The following is a 17,344-nucleotide window of genomic DNA, read 5'->3' on the forward strand; positions in this document are numbered from 1 at the left end:
GATGTACATTAAGAAAATGCAATAAAAAAAAAGTCGATTTTTTGACCTACCCAAGTAGGCATAACCCCTTAAGGGGATGCTGAACTTGTCCCATTTTACCGACTAAAACGCGGATTAGTAATAACGAAATACTTTTTTATTGATTACTCGGATCGATAAATCCTTTTCTATGATTAAAATACATACAAGAATACACTTTCCTAGCTATAATTGCATGTAAACAATCGAAAAAAGTTACATAATTACAGTTTTGTTATCGGCTTCTTGTGTCAAGTCGTAATTTTACTTGTTTACTATAAAAGTTGTGCAGTTGGTTCGTGCATGAAATGTAGCTAGCATAATCCGAATAACATGAAGGAATATTAGTGAAAAAGTAAAAATGTAATTAGATGTCTAGTAAAAAAATTAAATATCTATTACGTTTTCATGCATATGTGTATGTGCGAGATCGAGGCACAAGAGTAAAACAGAGCAGAAGTTTAGTTCGTTGATATTGTGATAGACGGAGCTGCAATTTGTTAATATGACGAGGATAGATACAACAGTACATCCTTGTTTATTTCATATGTGTGCAGTAATACGAAATACACACTAATATTATTATTATTTAATATACAATATTATCAGAGTCCGGATCTTATGTTAGTGCCATTTTCCTCGTAGTAAAGAGGGCGCACCATAACGTAGAATACAAATATATATATATATATATATATATATATATATATATATATAAAGAGGGCATCATCGCGTAGATATATATGTATGTATATACAAGTACATATATACAAATATATATATATATATATATATATATATATATATATGTATGTATGTATGTATGTATGTATGTATGTATATATTTGTATATATGGACTTGTATATACATACATATGTATCTACGCGATGGTGCCCTCTTTGCTATATTAGATTACTAGACCGACGCGGCGTAGACGATACTGCTTTTCACAGCGCTAACATGCACTTGAAATAGGGAAGACGACACTAAAATCCAGAATTTGTATTATATTTAATATATATTATCAAAAAAAAAATCGATTTAATGAAATTATGTAAATTAAATAATTGGTTATATAATCAAGTAATTTTTCTGACATTCTTTTTGGATTAGTTGGATGTAGAAGTGTTGGCGTCGGAATTGGTGGAAAAAATTCCGAGGACGTAGTTATTTGCATCATTTGGTGTCCAAAAGATCTTTGCATGAACTTCCAACAAGCGAGTACGAAGCTCTTTGGCAAAATTCGTGCCGAATGGCTTTTCCTTGCAAAAATAATGATAAATATATTTTAATATAAAATTATGCATATAAATTTTTGAATTTTAAAGAAATAGTTTAATCTATTAAATATAAAATATTTTTATTATAAATATAAAAATTAATTAATTAATTAATTAGTTAATTAGTTATTAATTTATAGATAATTAGTGTATGAATGAATAGGGAGGGAGATGATAGATAAATAAGAGATATTATAAATAAATACCTATTTTTAGGATATGAACTTAAAAGCTTAAATTAGCTTACTTATTTAATATAAAAAAAAAAATTATTGAAAATTAATTAGTAATCATGAAAACATTATTAAAAATGTATGATTTATTCTCAAAATAATCCTTTATTATCCTTTTTTTTCCTTTATAATCCTTTATAATCCTTTATAATCCTTTATAATCCTTTATAATCTTTTATAATCCTTTATAATCCTATATAATCCTTTATAATCCTTTATAATCCTATATAATCCTTTATTTTAATCAAAATAATCCTTTATTCATATAAGGTATATCATTATAAAAAAATGAGATATTAATGAAAAATAAAAGTAAAGCATCAATTGTCTTCTCCGGATGTAAGCTCGTTGATAGTATGCGCTTCCGGAGATTTTCCGTTGATAGTATGTGCTTCCGGAGATTTTCCTGCAGACATAAATATTATCACAATGATATACATATAAACAGAATTAATAATATGTCAATTAATAATATTAGAATATGTAATAGCGACTGCTGTGACAATTGACGGCAAAATAAAAAACTTAACAACGTAATCGATCAATAATCAAAAATATTTCATTCGATGATGACTAAAGAATCTGTTTTCACCGCAGAACCGGATGCTCGCGTTTATTGGATTTTCATGAAAAAAATTACATTCTTTTTCACAATAAACTAAGTTGTTCAAACTGAAGAGACACGTGACCCGTTTTTACAATCACAAGTAGTGAAAAAATTTAATAATAATTTATAAATCATAAACGTAGTATGTAACAATAATAAAAATAATAATTTTGTTGAACGGTTTAATCAAGCTAACAATTTGTTGTCTCAGTGTACATACATATATCTATACATACATACATACATACATACATACAACATACAAACATAAATAAATAAATAAATAAATAAATAAATAAATAGATAAATAAATAAATACATACATACATACAACATACAAACATAAATAAATAAATAAATAAATAAATAAATAAATAAATAAATAAATAAATAAATAAATAAATAAATAAATAAATAAATAAATAAATAAATAAATACATACATACATACATACCTACATACATACCTACATACATACCTACATACATACCTACATACATACCTACATACATATTCGCGCGTATGTTTGTGTAATATTGAAAATATTCACCTTTTTTTAATAACGAGGATAATAGCGAGGATAATATCCCGGTACGGTCGGTGCAGGTGCATATTCGGATACGGTCGGTGCAGGTACATATCCGGATACGGCCGGCGCAGGTATGTATCCGGATACAGTCGGCGCCGGCATGTATCCGGATGATACTGCCTGTGCAGGTATATATCCGGATACAGCCGGCGCCGGTACGTATCCAGATGGTACTGCCTGCGCAGGCACGTATCCGGATGGTCCTGTCGGCATAGGCACGTATCCGGATGTTGCAGGAATATATCCGCTGAATGATGCGATGCTGGGTGCAGGATATTTTCTCTTCCTCCTTTCTTTATTTACTGCACGCCTCACCGCTTCATTGATGCGCTAGAAAAAGATAAAAAAATAATCTATTATTATTTTGGCACACATTACGCACACCATCTATATATACTTGAATAAATCATTTGCAATTTACACACACACACACACACACACACACATCTTAGAGTGCTTTCCCTTTAGCGACACAAGTCGACACAAGTGTCATTTTATCTTTGTTCTTCATACATGTTGAAAAAAAGACAATGATGCCTGCGTCGACTTATGTCGCTAAAGGGAAAGCACCCTTAACATTTATAAAATGTGTGTATATATATTAAAAGATCAGCGCGAGCAAACACAAATAAATCCGTGCAGATCTCAATAATGTGTGTATACGATATACAATAAATAAGTAATTTTGCAGAGATACATAATTATTACATACACATACACATATATACTAATGTTTAATTCATTATATTATTATTATTTACAATTACCATGTTAATTTAATATGTGATATGTGTATGTAATAATTATGTGTCTCTGTAAAAATAGTTATTTATTGTACATCATATACACGTTATTAAGTTCTGTACGGAATTACCTAATCTGTATTTCGTTTGCTTGTACCGATCTAAGTGCTTTCTTTGCACAATGGAAACACTTACGTTTCTTATATGTCTATTTGCCGGCTGCAGCACCGCCGTCGTCACTGTTCTCGGCGACGTGGCCACTGATTTTGGCGACGTCACCGTGGCCACTGACCTTGGCGACGTCGCCGTGGCCACTGACCTTCGCGATGTCGTCGTGGACAGTGACCCTGGCGACGTCGTCGTGGACAGTGACCCTGGCGACGTCGCCAAGGTCAGTGGCCACGGTGACGTCGCCAAAATCAGTGGCCACGTCGCCGAGAACAGTGACGACGGCGGTGCTGCAGCCGGCATATCGTCGATATTTTTGTCGTCGGTGTCGTCGTCACCGTCGCTGTTGCCTTTCCGGCTGCCACCGGCAACTTGGATGGTGTGCCACTGCTTCGTGCTAAAAATATATTGAATTAAACGTTCTTTGTCTTACATTTCTAATAGTAATACAGAGAATGAGAACAAGAGCAAGAGGTTACAATAACATTATTATAATTTATGTAACGTAATATATACGACTTACATAAATTTTAATAACATTCATATTTAATAACATTGAACTAATTATGTGATAAATTTATATATATATATATATATATATATATATATATAGCGATATATATATATATATTTATATATATATATATAGACGTAAGTATTTTATTTTATATATATATATATATATATATATATATATATATATATAAAATAAAATACTTACGTCTTGGCATTGTGTTGGCAGACAACGGCAGCAGCTCGCGACTTCTCACGCTCGTGGCTCGTGATTGATACGTGGATCGAACAGTCGAAAGACGCTGCCTCTGCAGTGCATAAAGGCTGCGGTCGGGAAGACGCTCTGGATGCTTTGAAACATCATTCTATCTTTGTTCTACATTCCATGAAAATAAAGATAGAATGATGTTTCGGAGCATTCATAGTGCAGTCTTGACCGCAGCCAAAGGTAACCGTATTCGTGTCTCTTTTTTTCCCGAGCTATAGCACCAAACTCGATAACAATCGGATAATTTTAAACAAAGTAATAATCATAATTTTAATTATATAATGATTAAAAATTATCCGATTTATAATTACAATTAACACGATTATATCGTGCCATTGTTATTTTAATCGGAAGAACCTCAGTCGTCAAAATTATTTTCAGATAGAATGCAAAATACATAAATTTTATTTTTTACAGTAACGTTAAACCTTATTTACACACGTGAAGGACTACAGAAAAAGAAAGCCACACGAATGGTATTTAGCAAAATAGCTCTCTTGTACATAATTGTAACATAAATAATAATATTCATAGAGTAGTTATCGATACGACAGTAGCCATACATTCTACGTCATGCACGTCGCAGGCTTTGTCCTTCTCGCTCGCTCCTATTATTGTCTCGCTTGCTCTTGTTACTGTTTCGTTCGCTCTCGATTTTTCGGGTCCATTTATCTTTTCGAGATGTCTATCACGATTGTCAAGTGTGACAAAAAGCAAGACTACGAGTAAAGAGCGAGCGAGATGACCTCTATTATCAAAGAGTTCCGAAGTCCCTTACAGTCGGCTTCCTCGCTTCCTCTATCCATTCGTAATTCACGAATATGTAAACATTTTATAAAATAAAAACTGAAACTGTAATTTTTTATTTTATCAGTTAGAAAGTAGTTTTAATGAATTAATGACATTTTTGCGATTAAAATGACATCAAACACGACATAAATCAGATAACTTTTAATTAATCTGAAAATAAAAATTTCGATTATATATTTAACTAAATTTAAACGACTTTTGTCGTGTCTAATATTATTTTAATCGCAAAATTCTCATTAATTCATTAAAACTACTTTCTAACTGATAAAATAAAAAATTACAGTTTCAGTTTTTATTTTATAACATGTTCACATATTCGTGAATTACGAATGAATAGAGGAAGCGAGGAAGCCGACTGTAAGGGACTTCGGAACTCTTTAATAATAGAGGTCATCTCGCTCGCTCTTTATTCGTAGTCTTGCTTTTTGTCACACTTGACAATCGTGATAGACATCTCGAAAAGATAAACGGACCCGAAAAATCGAGAGCGAGCGAAACAGTAACAAGAGCAAGCGAGACAATAATAGGAGTGAGCGAGATAGTAATAGGAGCGAGCGAGAGGGAAATAGTAGCGGGAAGGAAAATCCGATCCTCGAATCTTCGCTGCTCGTGCTATTCCTATCTCGTTCGCTCTTATTGTCTTCTCGTTTCCTTACGTAACTCTCGCATACACTTTTATGCATATACATACATATACATACGTATACGTTTATGTACATATACATATGTGTATACAGGGTGAGCCATTTTAATTAACGCACGCAATTATTTCGGAAACAAAGCATTTTAGAGAAAAATGTTTCAGACAAAAGTTTTATGGTTCCGAAGGGGCCATAAGATGGTATCATTGGTTTGACCTTGAAGAGTTATTTGAAGGTCACATGAAGGTCACCTTCAATTTCTTAAATGGAACCTACTATTTGTCATTGCAAATTCTTGTAGCTTATCTCGAGAGCTTCCCAAAACACTATAATTAAGTACCTTTTCGTTAAATACTTTTTGAGTTATGAGGCTTGAAATAATTTCTTAATTTTACATAAACCGTAAAATATCTTGTAAAATATTCATTTTTCGATTATCTTACCTTAATACTTTTACGTACAAAATAATGAGAGGAATCAACTGGTGTAAAGAAAACACATAGTTGTTTTAAAGAAAAAATATATAATTTGCAATTAACAATTCCATATTTTTTCTTAAAAACAACTATGTGTTTTCTTTACACCAATTGATTCCTCTTATTATTTTGTACATAAAAGTATTAAGATAAGATAATCCAAAAATGAATATTTTACAAGATATTTTACGGTTTATGTAAAATTAAGAAATTATTTCAAGCCTCATAACTCAAAAAGTACTTAACGAAAAGGTACTTAATTATAGTGTTTTGGAAAGCTCTCGAGATAAGCTACAAGAATGTGCAATGACAAATAGTAGGTTCCATTTAAGAAATTGAAGGTGACCTTCATGTGACCTTCAAATAACTCTTCAAGGTCAAACCAATGATACCATCTTATGGCCCCCTCAAAACCATAAAACTTTTGTCTGAAACATTTTTCTCTAAAATGCTTTGTTTCCGAAATAATTGCGTGCGTTAATTAAAATGGCTCACCCTGTATAATAAAAACAAAAGTTTAATTTTATATATATATATATATATATATATATATATATATATATATACACACATTATAAACATACTTTTACTAATACATTTTCTTTAAATAAAAAAAAGATCGCGCAAGTGTTCATTTGCGAGCTAATTCGAACTTTAATCGAATGTGCGGTTCGACTTCAAAACCTGCGACGTGCACGGGTAGAGTGTGCGGTTATTGTCATATCGATAATTACCATATAAATATTATCATTTATGTTACATTTACACAAGACTTTGCACAAGAGCTACTTTCCTAAATATCGCTCGTATGTGGCTTTATTTTTTTTTAGTCTAATGTATGTGTACATATATTTCCAATCTTTATATATAATATTTCATAACGATGTAAAACTGATCGATTACATTGTATACTTACAATTATTTTTTTAACTGCAAAAAGATGTAGTATTTGTAAGACGTGTGGTATTTGCGCAATAGCAGCAGTACATACATACCGCACGGTAGCAATAGTACGAACGCACCGCGCGGAAAACAAAATCGTGCAGTGAGATACTCGTGTCGCGCGGTACTATACGTACGTACACGTAACAACAGTGCGAATTGACCATTATAATGCGTTATAACGTGTCGATAGCGCATAGTTTTTTTTTAAATAGTGTATATTTGTCAAAGATTTATAATGGCAAATAAATCTAAGAGACAATTGACTCTCTGTGCTCGCAGACTCTGCAGAAAAGGAGCTTGATTGAAAAGGTTAGTAATGTCATCTATAACGATAATTGATTTAAAATTATTCTTACCAACCACGAATTTTCGGTCTCTTTATCCTTTCATGTCTACCATCTGTTTATTACATATTTGCTGTATGTATATGTATAATATGCATATAATCTGTGTTCATTTGCGTATATAAGTCGTAATAAATTCATTAAAATACTATTTTTGCTACATTTTGTAAATATATGTCAATAAATATAAAAAATGTTATAATTATAAACATAAATTAATTTTAAATACAATCTTTTTCATGCAGGTATATCAATTATAATACGTATAAAAATGTTACTATTTTTCCTTCTTTTCTGTCATTATCAATGTTTATATTTTACATAAATGATCAAATGTACAATGAGAGATACTCATTACACACGCTATCTCTCTCTCTCTCTCTCTCCTCCCTCTCTTCTTCTGTTTAATTTTTTTGTTTATCCGTCTCATTATTAAACACGTGCTGCATGTATACAAATCATACACGTATAATCAATATGTGTGTGTTATTTGCATGCATAAATTTCTATTTATATACACACACACAACATTTACATATGTATTTATACATGTGTATATGCTGTGTGTGTGTGTATATAAATAGAAATTTGTACTTGAAAAATATGTATATAATTATCATTAATATTATATTTATATACATTTATATATATTAAATGTTAAAAAAATAATATTGACATGAATTGAGAACTATTACTATATGCAAATAACACACACATATTCATTATACATGTATGATTTGTATACATCCAGCACGTGTTTAATAACGAGATGGATAAACCAAAAAAATTAAACAGAAGAAGAGAGGGGAGAGAGAGAGAGAGAGAGAGATAGCGTGTGTAATGAGTATCTCTCATTGTACATTTGATCATTTACGTAAAATATAAACATTGATAATGACATAAAAGAAGGAAAAATAGTTACATTTTTATACGTATTATAATTGATATACCTGCATGAAAAAGATTGTATTTAAAATTAATTTATGTTTATAATTATAACATTTTTTATATTTATTGACATATATTTCCAAAATTTAGCAAAAATAGTATTGTCATGAATTTGTTATGACTTAAATACACAAATGAACACAGATTATTTGTATATGATGCATATACGGCAAATATGTAATAAAAAAATGGTAGACATAAAAGAATAAAGAAACCGAAAGAGAGAAGGAGAAAGAGAGAGAAATGGGGGGACTCTTTTACATCTTCATGAATGTCTCTAAACGTTGACGATGGTAAAAAAAGGAAAAAGTAATATTTTGTTATCGATGCTTTTTGCTCAGTATTCGGTGATGATACTAATTTCGAATGATTAATTAATATATTGCTTTATGGTATTGATAATATAAAGACATTCACTTATTATCTTTCTCTTCTTTTTTCTCTTATTGTTTATTCTTTTTTTTATAATTATCTTTCTGTTAATTTATTCATTATGTTCACATAAGTATATGCATAAATAGATAATCATTGTGATTTCTTTGTTTGTAAGAATAATGTTTATAACAATATTTATTAGGTTTATGCAAAAGTTCGTCCCGTGTTTTCTTCAATTTTTTGTGTAATTTTTCTTCAATTAAAAAAAATAACGGAACGAACTTTAGCATCAACCCAATATATTCAAGGTGTCCCATTTTAAATGATGCTGCAATATCTTCTCAGAATAGTATTTCAGAGAAAAAGATTTCAAATAAAATTTGTTTGGTTCGAAGAGGAATATACGATGCTGCTATTGATTTGGCCTTGGATAATCATTGGAGGTCACACGAAGGCGACTTATACATTGAAAAATCTATTTAATAGATTTTAAGAAAAAATATTTTGAATTGTAATTGTAATTATTTGTATTGCAAATTACTTTCTTCTTAAAATCAACTGTATGTTTTCTGTACACCAATTGATTTCTCTCATTATTTTGTATTGCATAAAAATACTCAGGTAATGTAATAAAAAAGTGAATATTTTATGAGATATTTTATTGTTTATATAAAATTAAGACGTTATTCTTAGCCTCATAACTCACAAAGTACTTAATACAAAATATTTTATAGTGTTTTAAAAAGCTCTAAAAAAAGCTATAACAATGTGTAATGAAAAATAGGAGTTCTCATTTAAGAAATTGGAAGTCACCTTCGTGTAACCTCCAATGACTATCCAAGGTCAAATCAATGGCAGCATCTTATATCCTTCTTCGAACCAAACAACTTTTATCTGAAATCTTTTTCTCTAAAATGCTTTCCTGACCGGATATTCCAGTGCATCACTTAAAATAGGACATCCTATGTGTAAAATTATAATCGTATGTGTGTGTACACATTATCCATTTAACAATACTTAGTATCATACACAAATAATCATGATAGATTATCTCAGAAAGATAAGAATGTAATCCTTTGTTTACCTTTATATGTAATTCAAAATTGCTTATTATACTTTCTATAGTAGTTAGTGCCAGAGGCAGCCTATTCGTGAGCTGGCTATTTAAAAAAATATTTTATATCAGATGCGGTTTGCATGAGCTCTCTGGTCACAAAATAATATTTATCCCAGACACTATCTACTCGTGTGCTGGTTGTACAAAAATCCCAGAGGCGACCTGTTCGTGTGCTGGTTGTAAAAAAAATCTCAGAGGCGATCTATTCGTATACTGGTTGTAAAAAATAATCCCAGAGGTGATCTGTTCGTGTGCTGGTTGTAAAAAAAAATCCCAGAGGCGATCTGTTCGTGTGCTGGTTGTAAAAAAAATCCCAGAGGCGATCTATTCGTGTGCTGGTTGTAAAAAATAATCCCAGAGGCGATTTATTCGTGCGTTGGTTACTTTGAAAAATAATTATACCAGATATGATTTGCATGCGTGCTTTAGTTTACTAAAAAAGATTGATATTTATTTTGTTTTAATATATATTTTTCCATAGTTAATTTGCAGTAATAATTATGTAAAATTTTGTAAACAAAGGATTACACTTATTTTAAAGAGATTTTATTTCTTCCAAGATTATAGAAAAAGATAAAGTGTATGAAATATATGTTATTTTTGTAATAATATTTTACACAATATTAAACCATTCATTTTTTCAGGCGACAGTTATTGAAGCTGATGAAGGAAGGGACAAATGACTCCAGGAGCATAAAGAGTATTAACAACAAATCCATCGATTTTCAGAAATCGATAGAATGTTCTGATACGATGGATTTTAACGTTAGTACCCAAATAATGCAATGCCTGGAGTCACCTTCAAATACAGGTATGTATTATAAAAATGTCGAACTTTGCGATGACGATAGTTTTGTTATCGATAACGGCCCTCTGGATGCAAATCATATTCAGGAAAGCATGCCCGAAGGCCGTCGCATTGTCGACATTTCTTTTATGTGGAATGAAATCCACAGAACATTTGATAACACAGGCCCACAAAAAAAAAAAAGTTTGCAGTACTTTTGACGAGACATACTTTTTCTTTCGTATTTTTTAACGCTGAATCCGAATCTGCAATAAAAATGTAGCCTTCTCCTGCATATTTTTAACTTTCCTTAGAAAAACCCCATTTTTTACGTTTTTTTCGTGGTTTTTTAAAATTAAAAGAAAATGGAAGAAAGATACGATTAATTTGACTTCAGAATTGAATTCTACGGTAAAAAATACATCAAAAACCATGTCTTGAATATTTTTTTAATGAGATTTCAACCCCTCATACGGCGTTGAAAAGGCTAAAGAACCAGAAAAAGCCAACATTCATTCCAAATTTGATTAAAACGCGATTAAAATTTGATTCTACAACTTTGAAAAAGTTTATAGGCCTTATAAATACTACTCTGGGGATTTTTGAGGTCGCTGATCATGAATTTGATGTCAAATTTTTTAAAAGACCACTCCCAGGAGACGTTAGTGGATAGCATACGAGATAAATTAATTGGTTTTTGATAGTACCACTATTGAGTACTAATACTTGTTTGAGATATCATAATACGTCTCGAATACAAGTGACAATTGTGATTGGGCTTCTTTCACCCCAACTTGAGCTTCAGATTAAACTAACACTTTATGTTTAAGATGGCAAAGATCTATTCCTATCGGTTATGCTGATAAAAATCGAGCAGAAGAATATTTAGATTTACTTAAAACTTATTTTTCAAATAAAGAATTGTATTCGGTAAAACATATTTCAGAAAGAGAGAGAGAGAGAGAGAGAGAGGGGGAAAAAGAGAGAGAGAAAGCGTTGACACCTAGTATCCGTCACCTCGCCACTGAAATTCAGATTTGTTAGCAAGTATTGCATTATCTCAATTACAGTATCATTAAAAGTATGAGACACTTTCTTGAAATTAGCTGAAAATACTATACCGGGGTTTATTAGCGTCGCTGATCATGAATTTCAAATCCAATTCACAATTAACAGTCCAAATAAACCTTGTTTTCATGAACCATGTTATGGAAAACCGCCAAAATAGTATTTGAAACATCGATTTTCAGAAAAACCAATTAATTTATCTCGTATGCTATCCACTAACGTCTCCTGGGAGTGGTCTTTTAAAAAATCTGACATCAAATTCATGATCAGCGACCTCAAAAATCCCCAGAGTAGTATTTATAATGCCTATAAACTCTTTCAAAGTTGTAGAATCAAATTTTAATCGCGTTTTAATCAAATTTGGAATGAATGTTGGCTTTTTCTGGTTCTTTAGCCTTTTCAACGCCGTATGAGGGATTGAAATCTCATTAAAAAAATATTCAAGACATGGTTTTTGATGTATTTTTTACCGTAGAATTCAATTCTGAAGTCAAATTAATCGTATCTTTCTTCCATTTTTTTTTAATTTAAAAAACCACAAAAAAAACGTAAAAAATGGGGTTTTTCTAAGGAAAGTTAAAAATATGCAGGAGAAGGCTACATTTTTATTGCAGATTCGGATTCAGCGTCAAAAAATACGAAAGAAAAAGTATGTCTGGTCAAAAGTACTGCAAACTTTTTTTTTTTTGTGGGCCTGTGTAACCATGCGCGAGGAGTAGAGTGCCAATTTAAAGATTGGAAACTCGTAAATTCTCATCGCTGTGGGTTAATGACGCAGTAGTTCTTCAAATGCCAAATGTGCAACTATGAAGACAACATATGGTCAGAACCCACAGAACCTGAAAAGTTGGATCTCAACCAAGCTGCTGTAGCTACAACTATAACAGTTGGAAATGGTTATGCCCAACTGGAAGAGTTCTGTGCAGGTGTAAATATTCCTTGCATGTCTGAAAAGACTTATATAAAACATCGCGAAAATCTAGTCGATGATTTTCAAAAAACAGCTATAGAAAGTATGAAAATGGCAGGCGAAGTAGAAAAACAACTCGCCCTCGAGAGGAATGAAACTATAAATGGCATTCCATAAATAACCGTTGTAGCGGATGGTAGTTGGATGAAGAGATCGTACGGCAACGCTTACGATTCACTTTCCGGTGTTGGTGCCATAATTGGTTACCGCACAAAAAAAGTTCTCTTCATTGGTGTCCGCAACAAATTTTGTACAGTGTGTGACAGAGCGGAGCGAAATGGACTTGAGTCACGCAGTCACAAATGTTATAAAAATTTTGACCGCAACGCTAGCTCTACAAGTATGGAAAGTGACGCCATTGTAGAAGGCTTTAAAAATAGCCTTGAAATGCATGGACTGATATATAAAACAATTATTGCTGATGGCGACAGCAGTGTCATATCAGGCCATACTAAATAACGCACCGTATCGCGAACAAATGGTGACCGTAAAAAAAGTAGAATGCACTAATCATTTGCTTCGCAACTTGTGCAAAAAGTTGTAAGTCGTTGCAGGTACAGTTCAACTAAAACAGCACAGAAAACGTGGCTTTGTACAGCTACGAAATGTTGTAAAAAACAACATTTTAAAAATACGGAAAGAAGTACTAGAACCTGTCGCTCTACGAAAAGAGGAAAAATTACCTCACCATGACAAAGCTACGGAATTACAAAAAGATATTTTAAATATTCCTAGCCATATTTTTGGTGAGCATAAAAGATGTAATGAACGTGGCCGTACATGCGAAGAAAACCGTGAGAAAATACAAAATTATGTGCCGTATTTAAAATTCCACGGTTTATATGACAAAATTGAAAGTGCTGTCAGGTATTTGAGTGCTTATTCCGATAGTTTGTTGTTAAATTTGACAAACAATCCTGCAGAAGCGTTTAATTCGATAATCTGCAAAGAAATAGGTGGAAAGCGCCTTAATTTTGGTTTACGAGGTTCTTACAATGCTAGAATTGCGGAAGCTGTTGTGCAGTATAATACTCAACAAATGCTTACGCAAGTACACAAAAGCATGTGTAAGGGTGTTCCTCCGACTGTCACAAATTTAGAAAAACGACGACAAATAAAGGTTGCGATAACCAAAAAATCTCGAGAAGAGGATGGCAGATCTAAAAAATTTAAACGAGAGGCAGGAACAGATCGATATTATGGTCCACAATCACAAAAGCCAGATCTTCCACCTGACGTATACAAACAACTTGAAATAAATCATATAGAAAAGTTGTCAGAAAATGCAGAAAACAGGGAAAAAATTGAACGGGATACAAGAGACCAAAATGAATGTGAACTATGGCATTCATTAAGACGTGAAATGCTAACAGCATCCAATTTTGGAACTGTATGTCGCATGAGACCAACAACGTCTTGTGCAGCGACTGTAAAAAGCATTTTATATCCTCCACAAATTGACACAGCAGCCATGAAATATGGTCGCGATAGGGAGGAAGTCGCCAGGAAAGAGTTGACTACAAAATTAAAAAAAAAAATTGAACCATGTGGATTGTTCATTGATTATAAAAATCCATTTTTGGGTGCTTCTCCCGATGGACTTATCGATGAAGATGGTTTGGTAGAGATTAAATGTCCTCTATCAGCAGAGAATTTAACAGCTGATGAGGCTGTACAAAAATTGCCTTTACTGAAAGGCATATTTGACAGAAAAAATAATGATAAAATGAATCGAAATCATCGATTCTTTTATCAAGTTCAAGGGCAGTTGAACATAACGCAGCGAAACTATTGCATATTCACTATATGGACTCCCAAAAGTTTAAAAGTTGTGGTAGTCAATAGAGACAACGACTTTTGGGAAAATCAAATGCTGCCTTTTCTAAAACGTTTCTATCATGACTGTATGCTTCCAGAAATCTTGGATAGCCGTCATAACAGGCATATGTTAATTAGAGACCCGCAATATGTAAAAGATGCTCAAAAAAAAGCATCTGAAAGAAAAATTATCCGCAAAATAGCGCAACAAAATAATGTAGATAACAAGCAAGAAAACAAACGATTAAAACTGAACTTGATGCAAACAGACTTGGCGAATATTGCTACTGTTTCGGATACAGAGCAAGATAGCGATTGTATCTTAGTCAGTTATTCAAAGATTAAACAAAATCTGACTAAAGATGAAATAGCAAAACGTAAGAAAGTTTTAGATGATATAATTGCTCCGCTTCCTTTGGTGAGAGAGAACGTTCTGCCTGTACAGAGCAAACTGAACGATGAATCGTTAGATAGATTCTTGCGTGTTGTTAGAGAAACTTCTTGTTTCGAAACGCAAAGCGTTCTGTATTTGGAGTTTCCGGATCTAATAACAGCCAGTGATAGCGACAACAGTTTACAATTGGAGGCAACTGTACTGATCACTGGCGATGCATTTTCTGTGATGGCTCCAAACTGCATGTATATGACAGCTTACCTGGCTGTACATATAAAAAATTAGCAGAAAAAGAGAAAGATTATATTCGCGAACGTTATCCAAGAATAAATGTAAGCAATATAATATTTGAAAAAGTCCAAGAACAACCAGATAGCATATGTTGCGGAATTTATGCAGCTGCTTTTGCTACATCTGTAGTTTTAGGAAGAAATCCTTGTGAGGATAAATATTCTAATGACGTAGAGCGCATGAGACGTCATTTTATGAATATAATAGAAACTAACAAGCTGTCACGGTTCCCTTCACAATAAATGTTTGTTGCACCAAAATAAATAGCATTTGTTTAATATAATAATATTCAATGCGTCCCTCATTCGCATAAAAAGAATGCTATATTATTTATACACTTGGTGTGCAAATCGGAAAGACGAAAATATAATGGTTGTGTCTTACGAGAATGGGCGATGGATGGGGCCCATTCTATATATGAAATATTTTTAAAAATATTTTATATTATACTATATTATTTATACACTTGGTGTGCAAATCGGAAAGACGAAAATATAATGGTTGCGTCTTACGAGAATGGGCGATGGATGGGGGCCATTCTATATATGAAATATTTTTAAAAATATTTTATATTAATATAAATATATTTAATATTATATATTTTATATATTAATAAAGCCAGAGGCGATCTAACGTGTACTGGCATTATACGTTTATATGTATACATACACCTAGTGTTATATACTTTACGTATTTTTATCTCTATATAATAAATATGTACAAATAAATTATTTAATATTTGAATACAAACAATTACATATTGAACATATAATTATCTTTATTTTGTGTTTTATATCATGATGAATAAAATATTAATACGTATATTTATAACATTTAATATATATACACAAATACATGTATTCATTTTTTATCATTATGGTGTTAAGTGTAAAAGATAACTATATTGTGTAACTGTATTATATTAGTTTTTTAAATAATTAATTTTGTATTTATCATATACGGCTAAAATTAAGAAAAGCATATTTTTCTTTGGTTAAAGATTTCTCTTCAATCGTAAATGTATAATATTATATATATGTTATATATATATATATATATATATATATATATATATATATATATACAGGGTGTCCCATTTTAAAAGTTCCACTAGATTATTTCTTTAGGAAAGCATTTAAGAAAAAAATGTTTGAAACAAAAGTTGTTTGGTTCGAAGGGGGACATAAGATGGTGCCATTGGTTTGACATTGAAGAGTCATTTGAAGGTCACATGAAGGTCACCTTGAATTTCTTAAATGAAACATCCTATATACTTTTGCATATTCTTGTAGCTTGCCTCGAGAGCTTTCCAAAACACTATAATAAAGTATTTTTTCATTAAGTGCTTTTCGAGTTATGAGGCTTGAAATAATTTCTTAATTATACATAAACCATAAAATATCTAGTAAAATATTCATTTTTCGATTATCTAACCTTAATACTTTTATGCACAGAACAATGTGAGGAATCAATTGGTGTAAAGAAAACACATAATAGTTTCTAAAAAAAATATGTAATTTGCAATTAACAATTACATATTTTTTCTCAAAAACAACTAAAAAATACTTAATTATAGTGTTTTGGAAAGCTCTCGAGATAAGCTACAAGAATATGCAAAAATATATAGGGTGTTCCATTTAAGAAATTCAAGGTGACCTTCATGTGACCTTCAAATGACTCTTCAAGGTCAAACCAATGGCACCATTTTATGTCTCCCTTCGAACCAAACAACTTTTGTTTGAAACATTTTTTTCTTAAATGCTTTCCTAAAGAGATAATCTAGTGGAACTTTTAAAATGGGACACCCTGTATATATATATATATATACAGGGTGACCCATTTTAACTTAGGCAGCCAAATAACTCGAAAAATAAGCAAGATAGAGAAAAATGTTTTAGACAAAAGTTGTATGGTTTCGAGGGGGCCATAAGAAGGTATCA

The 17,344-nt window shown here is 31.6% G+C and overlaps 1 long non-coding RNA gene and 1 pseudogene across 1 annotated transcript; one reads left to right on the plus strand and one right to left on the minus strand.

Moving 5' to 3' along the window:
- Window positions 1-1,653: 1,653 nt before the first annotated feature.
- Window positions 1,654-3,716, minus strand: LOC145963249 (uncharacterized). Its single transcript, XR_014436105.1, has 3 exons — window positions 3,667-3,716; window positions 2,690-3,058; window positions 1,654-1,938 (listed from the first exon to the last, which is right to left on the minus strand). It is a non-coding gene; the product is annotated as an uncharacterized LOC145963249 (long non-coding RNA).
- A 7,260-nt stretch (window positions 3,717-10,976) lies between these two features.
- LOC145963066 (uncharacterized) lies at window positions 10,977-15,646 on the plus strand (annotated as a pseudogene).
- The last annotated feature ends 1,698 nt before the right edge of the window (window positions 15,647-17,344 follow it).

Source organism: Camponotus vicinus, unplaced genomic scaffold (genome assembly GCF_025532165.1).
Source record: "Camponotus vicinus isolate PSW18456_S1 unplaced genomic scaffold, iyCamVici1.0 SCAF_12, whole genome shotgun sequence".
Lineage (NCBI taxonomy): Eukaryota > Metazoa > Arthropoda > Insecta > Hymenoptera > Formicidae > Camponotus > Camponotus vicinus.